Here is a 14,756-nt window from a genome sequence, read left to right on the forward strand (position 1 = left end):
TCTTCTCCCCCCCCCCCCCCCCGCACCTCCAGATTGCCAAAAGGAAGAAGAAGAGGAGGGGAATAGAAGCTAAACGGAGGGGGCACTGTTGCCTAAGCAATGGCTTGGGGTGGCCTGGCCATACCACTGCACAAGGGCTGCTGGGGGAGGGGGAGTGGTGGACTCGAGGTCTTTGCCACTACATAGAAGGCCAGACCCATTTCTGCCACCTCCCCTGCCTCCTCCTGGGCCTTCACTTCTCCTGCCCAACCGCAAGAGTGCAGCAACCAGTGAGCATGAAATAACAAGCTAGATAATGAAGGTGTTTCAAGGCATCTGCTATGGAGGCGGAGGCAGGAACTCGGCACTAAGAGTGTGCCTCCCTCCGGCAAGTGTTGGCTGCAGGAGACAAAGGCGGTAGAGTTGGTGGCAGGGAAGCGAGGTGGCGGCAGAGACGCCCTGTAGACTGCGCTGGTGGCGCAGAGCTCCAAAAGTCGTGTGCTTCCTAGGTGGGGTGGGGGAGTGGGGGACACCCCACATGGAGCCTTTAACTATACTTTCTAGAGCCCCAAGGGCCCCGCAGAGAATGGTTTGAGAACCACTGGCTTAGGAAATGGCTTTTAAGTCATGAGTAAGATTCATAACTTTTAAAAACTATTTTACTACCAAATGTGATATTTGGAAAAGCATTTGTTTCAGGAAATGTGTTTTTAAAACTTTGCAAATGACAGTAACCTGATAACTTTACCTTTTTTGTGTGTTAATAATCAGCATCAGTTGTTGAAAAATTACACATTGGCAGGTATTCTTCTGGTAATAAATGTTGGCATGATACCTGGTCTCCTGTTCTAGCTGATAGCTTCATGACATTAAAAAAGGTAAAGGTGGTCCCCTGACAGTAAGTCCAGTCATATCTGACTCTGAGGTGTGATGCTCATCTCCATTTCTAAGCCAAAGAGCCAGTGTTGTCCATAGACACCTCCAAGGTCATGTGGCCAGCATGACTGCATGGAGCGCCGTGACATTCATTACATTAGGCTAGTAAAAAATATGAACGAGCTACTCAAGATGTTGAACTCTAGCTGCCAGTACGTTTAGTACCTTGGATAGTTTGAACTAGAAGCCTAAATGGATTTTCCCCCACTGACATTCTCAAGTCATCACTTGTCATTGATTATTTCTAATGGAAGCTTTTTTAATGGCTTATCACATAAGAGGAACAATAACGTGAACACATCCTGAGTCACCGGAGATAAAACCATCTATAAAAACAGTCCAAAGAAGTCTTGCTTATTTTGTGTAGTATATGAAAAAGGAGGCTGTCATAGTTCTGCTATTTGAAAAAAAATATTTGAGTTTCTTGGAAGATCATGAGTAGCATATTTTTAAGGGAGACTAATGCAAACAAAAGCCTAGTGGCAGTCTGTGGTAAAACAATGGTTTTTAATTTCCAATTCAAGATCAAGCCTCCACAAAATAAATTGCATTGCTCACAACAACATATTGCTGTTGTCAGGAAAACCTATTTCTATTCCAAAAGATTGTAGCTTTGTCTGAGGGAAGAAAGAAACCTCAGGTAGAATAGTAGATGGGCTCATCTGCTCTGTTAATCAAAAAAGTCCCAGTACTTTGACCCTGAAAGCCATGGCTCCATTGCAACATTGCCTCATGGAGAGAAGCTTTGAATTACAAGGACTATTCCTCTTTAGTGGTTTTTGAAATCAAAGTTTATGTCCTTGGATATTTTGCTGCATCAGAAAAGTCATTTCAGGACTTTTCAAAAGTTCTAGTGGGTGGGAAAACCCATCTAGCAATGAAATATTCAGTATAGAAGTGTACAGGCTGAAGGCCCTTGTCACTAAAATGGAAGAGATGATAACAGGATTTATTAAATGCAACCACTAACAAAGGACAATGATGTTTGACTTTGGGACATAAAAATAAAAGAGGAAATAGACCTTCAGTCACAAATAAAAGCAAAGAAAAACCAAGGCAGCTTTTTGAAATGACTTTTTTTAACAAAAAAAAATAATCTCCTTTTTGACACAGGCATTTTAGTTCCAAACACTGTGCTTGCAACAAGAGACACCAAAAGCATGTTGATTTTGTGAAATAGGAAAGGAGGTGGAGGAGAGATGTCTCAGCATGAGATAAAAGTAGTGGGAGCCTGTGAGAAAAAAACCCACACAGGGGGAAAATGCTTTGAGTTAACAAAAGCCTCATTCTTCTCCATCTTCATTACATTATTAAAAGTTCACAATAAGATAACTTCTTTAAAATAAAGAATGCAGTAGAGTAATATATAACTGAGCTTGGATTACAATACTGTAATCCATGCTCAAAGGGGATGAATTTTATGCACAGTACATTTTTGCCCTATTAAATACCCCCTCTGTTAGTTATTGTTTCTCATCCCCTTGTGAAAGAATGTGAAACTGTTCCCATGTGGGAAGGCATTTGCTGGGTGGGTGGAAACTGAGAGGACATCTCTGTTGCCAAGGTAAAGTTTGTGAAGGAATATTTAATCAAGAGTTTAGAAACACTTCTTTTTTGGATTTACATCTTTCAGAACCACTAGCCAGCAGAGCTTTGGGCTACAGCTCCCATGTTCCTCAGTCAGTAAGCCTATTGGTCATGCTTGCTGGGGGATTCAGAGACCCCAAATTCACTAGCTCTGAATCAATCTAGAGGGAGATTGAGGAGTGTTGAGCTTTATGGTTGATTGTGAAAAATAGTGAGAAGTGAATTTTGTATGGCGAAAAAGGGAAAATATGCAATGTCTCTATGAAGCAGGAATAAATTCCTCTAGGACTTCCCATATATACCTGTGTATAAGTTGACTTCATGTATACACTGAGGGCAGATTTTGGGGCCAAAATTATAGATTTCATGATGACCCATGGGTAAATCAAGGGTCATTCTGTACAGACGGAAAAGTGCCAGCTACCTCTGGCCATTGCTGCCATTTCCCCATTCAGGCATTCAAAAAGGGACAGAAATTTCAAGTCCTGCCATTTTATATATTAACATGAAGTCTTGGGATGTATCCTCATGGCTCAGTATTCTATAGTTATTATTAATTTCCTCTGTGGGGAAACTCAGCTGTCTATGACAAAGTGGTTGGTGCCTGTTTGGCTAGTTTTCATATTCTCTCCTACATCTAGTTCATGGAAACACTTTTGCTTTCAGTAGCTTGCTTATTGTATCTGTTACCTTATTCCTTTTACATCCTTTCTCAGACCTCCTGAAACCTAGGAAAAGTTGGTAATGAATACTTGCAAAAATTGATAATTCTTTCTCAGTCATCAAGTTTTCTACAGTAAACTCCTCTGTTGGAAATAAAATGGGAAGTATTGCAGTGTTCTTGCTGTAAAACAGGTTTTGTTGTTAACTGCCTTAACATCAACCTATAGTAAATTCAGGCTAGAGGCTGCTATCATTGAGTCTATCCGTCTGGAATGTGGACTACCACTTTTCCTACCATTCTCCACTTTTTTGTTGTTTGTTCAGTCGCTTCTGACTCTTTGTGACCTCATGGACCAGTTCATGCCAGAGCTCCCTGTCGCCACCCCAGCTCCTTCAACATCAAGCCAGTTACTTCAAGGAAAATTTTCCCCGGCATTATTATCTTCTCCAAGCTTTCCTGTCTTCTCATTATGTGACCAAAGTACTTCATCTTTGCCTCTAATATCCTTCCCTCCAGTGAGGAGTCTGCTTATCAATGCTTTATCAAGCATTATAATCTTTTTTAGTGTGTCACCTCTTCTCATTATATGTATGGGCAAAGTATGACAGCCTTCATTTATTCATCTTGGCTTCTAGGGAGAGTTCAGGCTTACTTTGCTCTATGAACCATTTATTTGTCTTTTTGATAGTTCGTGGTATTTGCAGAACTCTTCTCAGGTAGGTTGACTTTTTTCCTTTTAGCTTTTTTCACTGTCCAGCCTTCACAACTATGCATAGAAATTAGGACGATGGTAGCACAGAAAATCCTAACTTCAAAATTCAGTGATATATGTTAGTAGGATAATAAAACATATATTTCTCACAGTCAGCATTGCTGTCTGTATGCATGCTCGGGGGCTTTCATTGCAAATGGAAGAATTGCTTAAAATCCCTTGAATTTACTTTAAGAAAGGTTTTTTTTAAAGAAAAAAATCATGAAGCAGTAGGAATAAATAGCACCTTCCATTAGCAACAGTTTAAGAATAATTTAGAAGCAGAATGGCTTTAGCGACAGAAGTTCCTGGTTCAGTGATAAAGAGAAAATACCAGTGGGGAGGAGTTAACAGCTATATGTTTCTTTGTGCAGACAGGTAATAAACAATTTTCACCTTTCTGAGTAGGTGAATTCTAACCTAAAGAAACTGAAAAGTTTGAATAACAATACAGTTTAGAATTTGGGGACTATTCTTCACTCTTTTCCAACCACATATTGCACCTTCAGAGCTTTGGAAAACAATGAAGAAAGGGAAGAGGACTAAAATACAGTATATCGGAAGGCTGGCAAAAAACTGGAGGGTGTTAACTGAAGTCTCGGCACATCATAGTTTTGACATTTCCAAACTAGGAGGGAGTTTATTTCCAAACCTAAGTTTATGGCTCTAACACAGATTATAACTGTTCTATGTGTTCAAACAGCCTCATCACGTTGAGAGGGGAAAGCTTGGGTGACTGTCCTTTTAGCATAGGGAATTGCCCCTCTTATATCATCAGCAGTCCCCTATTGAGTTCTGCCTCCCCATCACACTCACACGTGGAAACTTGAGAGCTGGCAATACATTCATCTTATATTCATCACAAGGTCCGTATTACTTTTTATTCATCAGAAGAAATAACAATATCCAAAAACCAAGAGATCCCTGCCCCTGCCCAAAGCCCCTCTCATTAAAGGAGACTGACCAGTTTAAACCTCATCATGCCATAGGATACAAATGCTCTGTCCCAAACCTCATATGATACAAGAGACAGTACTCTAGTTTAAAACCACTTTTTTTCATGGGATAAAATTGCTCTGCCCCAAACCCCAGAGGATACAAATGGCAGCAATCCAGGGTAAAACCATTGCTTTCCATGGGGCTGGAGCCACCTATGACTATAGCACCACACAAGAGTCCACAGTATAAGCAAACACACAAAAACACACAAAAACAAATGTATGAAAAAGAGCAGGAATAAAGAAAGGAGAGAAATAATCCAAAACAGGTTTAGTATTAAGTGAAATCTACACAGGGATTTAAATGTCCCATGAAAATCCAAAGATCACACAGTCCAAGAATAATAAAAAGTCACAAATGCAGCATAAATCCATAAGCAACAGATCTCCTTAGAAAAATTGAGCAAGAATCATGAAACAAGAATACAAAAACCTTCCAAGAAACTTAAATCTAAAAATAGGGCTTGACTTGACTCAAGAACTCAGACCTAGGCTCTTTCTCAATCACCATCGTTGCCTGAACTGAATTTAGGGTAAACAACTGGCTGTTAAAAAACAGACATGAAGTCATTATGCTTCCCACAGACTCTCTATCTGTTTCCCATCTAATGATATGGAGCTAGCTCTCTGCCCTAATCTGCAAACAAAGATCCTTGCTCAGCTACATACTGCCAGGTGTTTTCCCATGATAATTTTCTGTTAATTCATTTTTACTCAACTGTAGGGGTTCAGCCCATGATTGTCTCTTTGCCTCAGGCTTCTGAGGAGGATGATCATGAGTCTGCAGAGGTTCCAATGTCTGAGTTAAATGATCAGGTTTCTGCTGACTCTCAGGAGTTTGTGAATAGAGATGATGGTCAAGAGAGTACAGTTAGCCAGAGTGAACCTGAGGATTCTGGAATAGCTGGTTCACAAGGCAAAGATGCTTCGATGCTAACTGAAAAGAGGCCAAAGAAAAGGTTGCATGGCCAAGGCCAAATAGTGATACTGATAGGGAAAGGAATGTACTAATTGGCAAACTGAGGGAGGACCAGACACTCTTTGATAGGAGAAGTAAAATCAATCAACATCGGCACCTGGAAGGGGGTAGAAGACAATCCGAAAGATTAAGAGAAAAAAGGGGTCAGGGAGAGGTTTCCCAAGGAAAAAGGAATGATTTTGCTATGGCTTTCTGAATAAACATAGGGCCTGTGAATCTACACTCTTCAGTGAGTTCATGCCTGGTATCCATGCCGTTTTGTTCATGCTAAGATTCCTGTTTACTTCTACCTGGGATTTATGTTTATGCTGAGATTCTTGTATGCGGTTTGTCCTGGTTTCAAGCTCCTGTTTTGAGATTTAATGGCTCAAGTTTGCTGCTGTTTCTTTAAGGGACTTTGGTCTTTTGCAACCTTCCCGAACTGAAAGACTCTAACTTCTGTGGACTTGTTTATTGGATTTTTGCAACCTCTTGGTTCCTGACTTATAATTGACTGTCTTATTTTACCGTGCTCAACTCACTATCTTTGTATAGATTTAACCAATGGCACTAAGTGGCCATGGCTCTCCAGCTTTCCCAACCATTTTTGACCTTTATTTATTTATTTATTTAAAACTTTTATATCCCGATCTTTTCACCTCCGTACAAGGACTCAGACCGGCTTACAGCAAGGATTAAATGCTACTGATACAAGTTAAAACATCATACAACAATACAAGATTAAAATACATATAGATAAAATATATACCAAATTGCCAAGGTAAAATGATGTTCAACTCAGTCCACATATGTGGTCACTCACTTTGGTCTGTAATCAGTCTCAGCCATTATTCTGGGAATGATTTGTTCCATAACCAGGATTTCACTAGCCTCCTGAAGGACAAGAGGGAGGAGGCAGATCTAATCTCACTCAGGAGAGAGTTCCATATCCGAGGGGCACCACAGAGAAGGCCCTGTCTCTCATTCCTACCAAACGCGCTTGTGAAGGTGGTGGGACCGAGAGCAGGGCCTCTCCTGAAGATCTTAATGTCCTTGATGGTTCATAGGGGAGAATACGTTTGGACAGGTAAACTGGGCCGGAACCATATAGGGATTTATAGGTTAAAACCAGCACTTTGAATTGTGCTCAGAAGCTAACTGGTAGCCAGTGGAGCTGGTGCAGCAAGGGAGTTGTGCGCTCCCTGTACCCAGCTCCCATCAGTAGTCTGGCTGCCGAGCACTGGACTAATTGCAACTTCTGGGCAGTCTTCAGAGGCAACCCCACGTAGAGAGCATTGCAGTAATCTATACGGGATGTAACCAGAGTGTGGACCACCGTGGCCAAGTCAGACTTCCCAAGGTATGGGCGCAGCTGGTGCACAAATTTTAACTGTGCAAAATCTCTCCCGGCCACCGCTGAGACCTGGGGTTCCAGGCTCAACGATGAGTCCAGGATCACTCCCAAGCTGCGAACCTGTGCCTTCAGGGGGAGTGTAACCCCGCCAAGCACAGGCTGTAACCCTATGCCCTGTTTGGCCTTAAGACTGACCAGGAGTACCTCTGTTTTGTCTGGATTTAGTTTCAATTTGTTCGCCCTCATCCAGTCTGTTACAGTGGGCAAGCACTGGTTCAGGACTTGATCGGTCTCCTTAGTAGCAGGTGGGAAGGAGTGACAGAGTTGGACATCATCTGCGTGCAGATGACACCGTACCCCGAAACTCTGGATGATCTCTCTCAACAGCTTCATGTATATGTTGAATAACATAGGGGACAGTACTGAACCCTGCGGACCCACAGTACAATGACTATGGGGCTGAGTAGGAGTCCCCTAATGACACCTTCTGGGAGCGGCCCTCGAGGAAGGACTGCAAGGCAGTACCCCCAAGGCCCATTCCTGTGAGGCATCCCAGAAGAATATCATGGTCAACAGTATCAAAGGCCGATGAGAGGCCCTGTGTTGGGTCTCTAAGGAAATATTGGCTAAATTATATAATAAACTGAACATAGAGAGAGATTATGTTGCAAAGAGGCAGAAATAAATTTAAATATCCAAGTTAGCCTTGTGGATAATTCACTGTTTTAGCTGCAACATCTCAGCTGTAAGTAATGTGGAAACAATTGTGAGTCAGTGTAGTGTGATGCCTGGAGTATTTGGTTTAATGTGGGGAACCTAGGTTCATAGCTTCACTGAGGCATGAAGTTCATTGGATAACCTTGGGGAAATTATTCTCTTCCAGCCTTCAGAGGATGACTCTGAAGACCAGACAAAATAGCCCCACAGTTTCTTCTTAGCTCACTAAGAAGGAATGTTACTACATGAAATATGAATAATCTTTCATAGAGTTATTTTTGCAAAAAGATTTCCACCATTAAATGAGGTATATAATTATAAATCAGAGCATGGAATATTTGCCTCTCCAAGTTTGACTGCCCCATTTGTAAAGATAGAAATGTTTAAACACCTCAGGAGAGTATGTACCAGAACTAGGTTTGAACAGCTGGACACAATGGTCAAACATGGAAGGTTTAACCAAGTTCCATATAAAGAACTATTTTGAATCTGTGGAGCGGCAGAGGTAGATGATATCACACATGTACTGTTTAGCTGTAACTTACATAAAAAAAGAGAGAAACCAATATCTCAGATCAAAACAAAAGCTGCACTAGGAAAGCTGGAACTTTTTTCTGGCCGTAAAACCCTTTTTGAAAGCCCTCTGGCAGCCACCCACTTAGAAGCACTGATAAGCCCTTGGCTTACTGGAAGTATTCTTAAGCAAGAGTGTGTTGGATTAGGCTTGTGTTTCTGAGGTAACACTAAAGATTGTTCTTTAAGTTCTGCGCTGCCACCATTAGACTCCCGTTTACTGCAGGAAACTGCTCTTAAAACTTCACCCACAGAGGCACACATGAGGCAGATGTTGTGAATAACAAAACAATGATGTTTATTTAAGAGATCAGGAACAATTCAGGTATAAAGCTTGGCTGTTTCAAAAATACTGTCTTAAAAAGTGTGTGGTTACATAAAGCAGCTCAGATTTAGTTACATAGAAACTCTTCTCTCTCCCTCCACAGAAATACTGACAGGATTGCTTCTCTGACAGTAAATCTACACCAGCACAGATAGTCCTATCCTGGATCTATCTCTTCCCTCCTCTACCAGCTATTTCCCTAATAGCTGTAGAATTCTTTCCGCTAGCTAACTCCACTAGCCAACAGACCAATCTGAGGCCTCTTTTCATTAACCCTCTGCACCACTCCAACCTCCTAACACCTTCTCCCTTTGACACCCAGGTTCAATCTCCTCACAGGGTTTCAAAAAACTTCCCTTAAAGTCATTTTTTTCTTTTGCCTAGTTAGGCTCCGCCCACTCTCACTCAGGAAATTACAGTCCTTCCTCATTTCCCTTCAAAGCTGCTCTTTCTAAACAGCCCCCTTGAGGAAATGAGTAACTAAAATGGATTCCCCCGGCACCCTTTCCAAAATGGCTGCCAAACTTCTTGGGCCTACTTTTCTAGGCTTTTCCTAGCCTAACAGGTAGGGAATTCACTACACCCTGGGAGGGAACACAGGCTCTTTCTATGCTGACACCACACAAAGTGCTGCTGGGAAAGTGAGTTCCCATTTGTCTCAAGCAGGCACTGTTTATGTGTGGAAGGGGGCAGCTTTGGGAAAGAATGAAGGAAGCTGCCTGGGAAGAAAGAAGAGGAGAAGCTGCAGCTTGGCCGATTTATGACACTGCCTCTGCCTCAGAAAAAGTGCTGCTCAGCCTCTACCTCAGATAGAGTGCTGCTCAGCCCCATTAGCCCCAGCTGCTGTGATCCATCTTGGCTAAGACTTGGGAGAGCCCCACATAGCTGTGTGTGGCACATGGGATTTCCTCATGCCAACCATCTCTGATCTCCCCTTTCTCACCACCTCACTGCCCCCCCATATCAACTGCCCCCAGACTCCTCCTCACCCCTCCTACCCCACCTCAGCATGTTTGCCCATGCCTGGTATATAATCCTAAAAGCAGCCCATCATAGTCTATTAAAACTGTAACTGTATTTAAAATCGTTACTGTATTTACGAATTTAGCACCAAAACATCACAATGTATTTAAAACGTTGACTGCCTAGAGAAATAGCTGTGAATCTGGGTGGAAGGCAGACTGCGTTGGATAATACAGAATGTTGGATAAGTGAAAGTTGGATAAGTGAGACCCTACTGTATCCAATTCTCTGAGCAGCATCAAACTCATCTATTCCTTCTGCCTTGGAACCACCTCTGGCCTGGATGGGAAAATGGTGGTGGCAGCCAGGGGGAGCTGGCTCTCTAACGCAGCACTGACACTTCCTTTTTGTGTGGTATGAACCTTGACTTAACTGTGCGTCATATCAAAATCCATAATTTTGCCTCCAAAATCTGGATTGAATTTGTATAGGAGATTGACTTATTCATGAATATGTATGTTAAATGTCTTGCTTCTGATGAAATTTCTGTCTTGTATTCTCTAAGAGAACTGCAGTACTGGTTTCTGGGTCATTTCCCAATGCCTCTGGTGGACTTCCCAGAGTGCTTACAGGCAAGCTCAGCATCTCCCATATCTATTTGTTTTAAATAAAGTAGTAAAACCCATTTTGGCAGCCTAGACAATACGTAGTTGACCCAATAAAACAATACAATGTCATAAGAACAGGAAATGTGCTCCTCAGAAAAGATAATAAACCATGAATAATACATTGCTATTTTTAGTAACATTTCCAAATCCTGAACAACCCCCTCACATCAAATGTCCCCGCACTACTTCCCTCCTTAGACAGTGTAGCTAGTGATGTGGATTCATGGGAATTGCAATCCCAACAGCATCTGGTGGCTCAAAGGTTTCTCATATGTGTACTATTTTTTAACAGTGCCAATATGCATATCCCGCCTCCTCCAAATTCTGAGGCTGTATTTTTATTTGTTTTGCTATTGTGAAGCTGCTCATCAATATTTTTGATTTCTTAGCTTTCTCTCCTCCCTCCACCCCAGTGATCTTTTTCAATACTTGGAAGGGAAAAAAAGCCAGTTCTAATCCCATTTCCTGTTTCATCTACTAAATAACACAGGAGAAAATGATGTTGTTTAAGACTTGCATGGGTCTTAAGTCACAATTTGTTCATAAAAATAGCCACAGAAATAACTTGACAGCCACATTAGAGGTGCAAATAACATGTGCAATAGCTTTAATAATATATAACAACTTCTGCATCTATAGTCTTTTACCCAAGATTCCTTTCAACGCCTTTTTTAAAAATGCATGATTTAAGGCCCACAATAACAAGTTGGTGAAATATGTATTTACAGACTATGACCTTTAGATGCATGAATGACTAAACAATGCAGTGACTTCGAAGAAAACAACTACATAGTGGGATGAAGAACTCTTGGGGATTCTGACCTGCTTAATATTTATATGGAACCTCTAGCACACTTCACCGTAATCTTGCTGACAGTTCAGTGCTCTCCAAGAGCAAGCACACTCTGTTCAGGGAAATACTTTCCCCAACACCCAGTGTGCCTAACAAAGACGGAGCTTTTGTGCCTTGGAGTACAATAGCTGCAAGGACATGGAATGGAGAGTTACTGCTACCCAGAGGTAGCAAATCAAGGTTAATCACACATAAAGAGTTAGAGTGTGTGCTTGACTTGTCCCCCAGAGCACAACATGTTTTACACTGAGGGTTTCCTTGCCAGCCTCAGAAATACCCAAGGTTGAACCAAAGGTTGCAAAATCAACAATCCATGTTTATAGAAACAAGGACATGTTCAAGTGATCACCTTGGTCTTGGTTTCAAGGATGCTGGCTTTGGCCTAGATCTAGTAAGCATGCTAGTAGACCATACCCTTATCCTAATGTATTTCTGACTTCATATGCCAAAGATTTCTCCATCATCCCTATCTTTTTTTTTTTGTAGTCACAAACCTCTTGTGTGCATGGAGAGATGTACTTGCCCTTGTTCCAAATACAAAGGAAGACTGAACAACCCCTGTTGTTGTTGTTGTTGTTGTTGTTGTTGTTGTTGTGTGCCTTCAAGTTCTTTTCAACCAGGAAAACTTATCACAGGGTTTTCTTGGAGGATTTGTTCATAGGAGATTTATCATGACCTTCCTCTGAGCATGATTGTGTGACTGGCCCAAGGCTGCTCCTCCTTCCCTGGATGTGCAATCTCAACTGGAATACATGAACGTGCACTTCCTCCAGCTGCTCAATAGGTACAGCTAGGGAGTTACAAGCAGGAAGGTTCTTCTTCACTAGGAGGAACAGGATGCCTCCTTCTGAAATGTCCATCAAGTATGTATCTATCTCATATAATAAACTGTTAAGTTGATGTCTGCAGCATCCTGGCATCTTATGTGTATTGCTACACCTAAAAATCTTTCCATGCCTGAGATAATAACCATGTGCTAATTAATATGGGCTGCAGTCTTGCTTACTTACTAAAGGATAGGTCTGGTGAAAAAAATAAGTCTTCTGTCCAAGGAAGCATAAAGAATTTCAGTGACAGTCACCTCATCTGAGATAAGGAGCAAAACTTTCAAATGAACCAGGGCTTTCCTTCATTTTCAGCTTGCTGCAGGCTCCTGTTAATACCAAGATAGTGTAAATAGTTTCAAGATTGAAAAAGATAAGGCCTGGCTGTTTCTGAGTATGTCAACAAATCGGAAATATTGACATTGTACTAGACAGCCTTTTGGCCAAAGTTTGGAAATGTTGTTCTTTATTGGATTGTGGCGGAGCTGGCTGAGTGTCAGCTGCATTAAGATCCCTCTGACCAAAAGGTCATGAGTTCGAAGCCAGCCCGGGCTGGAGTGGGTGTCCAGCCATTGTGTAGCCCGTTGTCGACCTTTGCAACCCGAAAGACAGTTGCATCTGTCAAGTAGGAAAATAAGGTACCACCTTGTGTGGGAGGCTAAATTTAACTAATGTATGAGGCCATAAAGAAAAAAGACTCCGGGGAATGTGGAATGCGGAAGAACTTCATCGGTGTCGTTGATGGACGATGAAAAGCAGCAGCTCCCCTGGCGGCCAGAAAAAAGTTAAATAGCCTCGGTGTATTTGTGTGTTAATTGTTGTTTGTCAAACTGGCATTGAATGTTTGCCATATATGTGTTTACTGTAATCCGCCCTGAGTCCCCTGCGGGGTGAGAAGGGCGGAATATAAGAACTGTAAATAAATAAATAAATAAATAAATATATTATGCAGGCTGAACAAAATCACAAGTTTAGCAAGGAAGAGGGACGGGGGGAGAGAAAAAGAGTTTAACTCTACCTTCCAATGATCCCACTTAGATTTATTTTCCTGCCTGATATTGATGACAAGAGAAATGCTCCCATTCACGTTCAATAGGAGAATGACTGGTATGGAGAGTTCATACTGCTGTGCCAGCTTGGATATCCCTCATGATAGTTATTAAACAACTACACATCTGCTTTGGCTCTCATAGGAGGCTTCACACATAGATTCTGTTCTGTTCCTCGAGTTAACTCTCCTCAGCAAGAACAGAGTTGGAAACTCACAACAAAAGGTGCTACATTAACAAAAATAATTTAATTATATTGAAGATTAGCACCCTCACTCCTCCCAGGGTCTGACCAACAAACAATTGATTAATTGATGGAACAGATGGAAGCTTTGAACTTAACTGGGCTTCTCTTGATTTCTTCCATAGAGATCCTCTTTCTAGCCTCTTGAAAGAGGATCTCTTTGGAAGGATCTCTGTGTCCTTTCTCAAAAATTTGACACAGGTCAATAAATGAATTGACCCGGACTGGATGTTAGATTCTGATTTTAATAGAAGTGTGCTAATCAATTGTTTTAATTGCTGTTTTAATATTTTGAATGTATTGTTGATTGGTTTATGGTGTTGGCATCATATAGTGCCTTTGTGAGGCCACCCTGAGTTGTCCCTTGGGGGTATAAATATAGGAAATAAATAAAATAAAATTCTGTCACAGCCTCCTGTTTGAGCCCTTTTCCCCATTTAAGTCTCCTCTTCAAACTGTAGACTTGGTTCCTCAATACTTCAAATTTGTTTCTCTAACTCTTAAATTTAGTTTCCTCAACCTTTGACATGGAAGATATTACAGCCTCTAGGCTCCTCGACACTTTCAGAATGACTAGCTATAAAGGAATTGCTCAGGAAGAATGCAAGCTCCACCTGGGCGAGGGGGGGGGGGGGTTCTTGAAGGGACAGGGTCTAATTAACGTTCCCTCCCACAGAAAACTCTACAAAAAGGTAATGTAAACCCATTCTAAATAAAGGGACAACTGAGGCTTAACAAAAGAAACAGTAAAAGTCTATGTGGGGCAGGGGAGATTCCATGGCTACTATGACACAGTTTCTCCTTTCATGAGTGATTATTCTGAAAGCAATGAAATTAGGTAATGGTGATGATTATTATAATGATCATAATTCTTCCTAATTACATGTGTCAAAGCATGTGAACAAATGGATTAATTTTAATGGTGAAATGTATGGGTTATGTGTAATTATATAAGTGTATATCAGAGTGAATAGATATGATAGTGTGACCCATTTCATCTATGACAAACTCTCTCCGTATTGTGGTGATGGCCCCACCAAAGCCTGGCACAAGCCTCTGGAAAGTTATCCTACATGGAATATGGTCATCAGACTGAAAGAGATTCCTTCACAAAATTTAACATTTTTAACTAGCAGCATAAGAGTTGCATTTTCTACTGTCTCTAGGTAAGTAAAAGAATATATTATGTGATCTCAAGCAAAAATAATATAGAATGAGCATGGTCATGATTTGGCTGTATTAATAAGTAACCTAGACTTGAAAAATGTGAACATTTGCATAAGGTGTTATGTGTTACTTTCAAGTTATAATTT

Source organism: Anolis sagrei, chromosome 2 (genome assembly GCF_037176765.1).
Source record: "Anolis sagrei isolate rAnoSag1 chromosome 2, rAnoSag1.mat, whole genome shotgun sequence".
NCBI lineage: Eukaryota > Metazoa > Chordata > Lepidosauria > Squamata > Dactyloidae > Anolis > Anolis sagrei.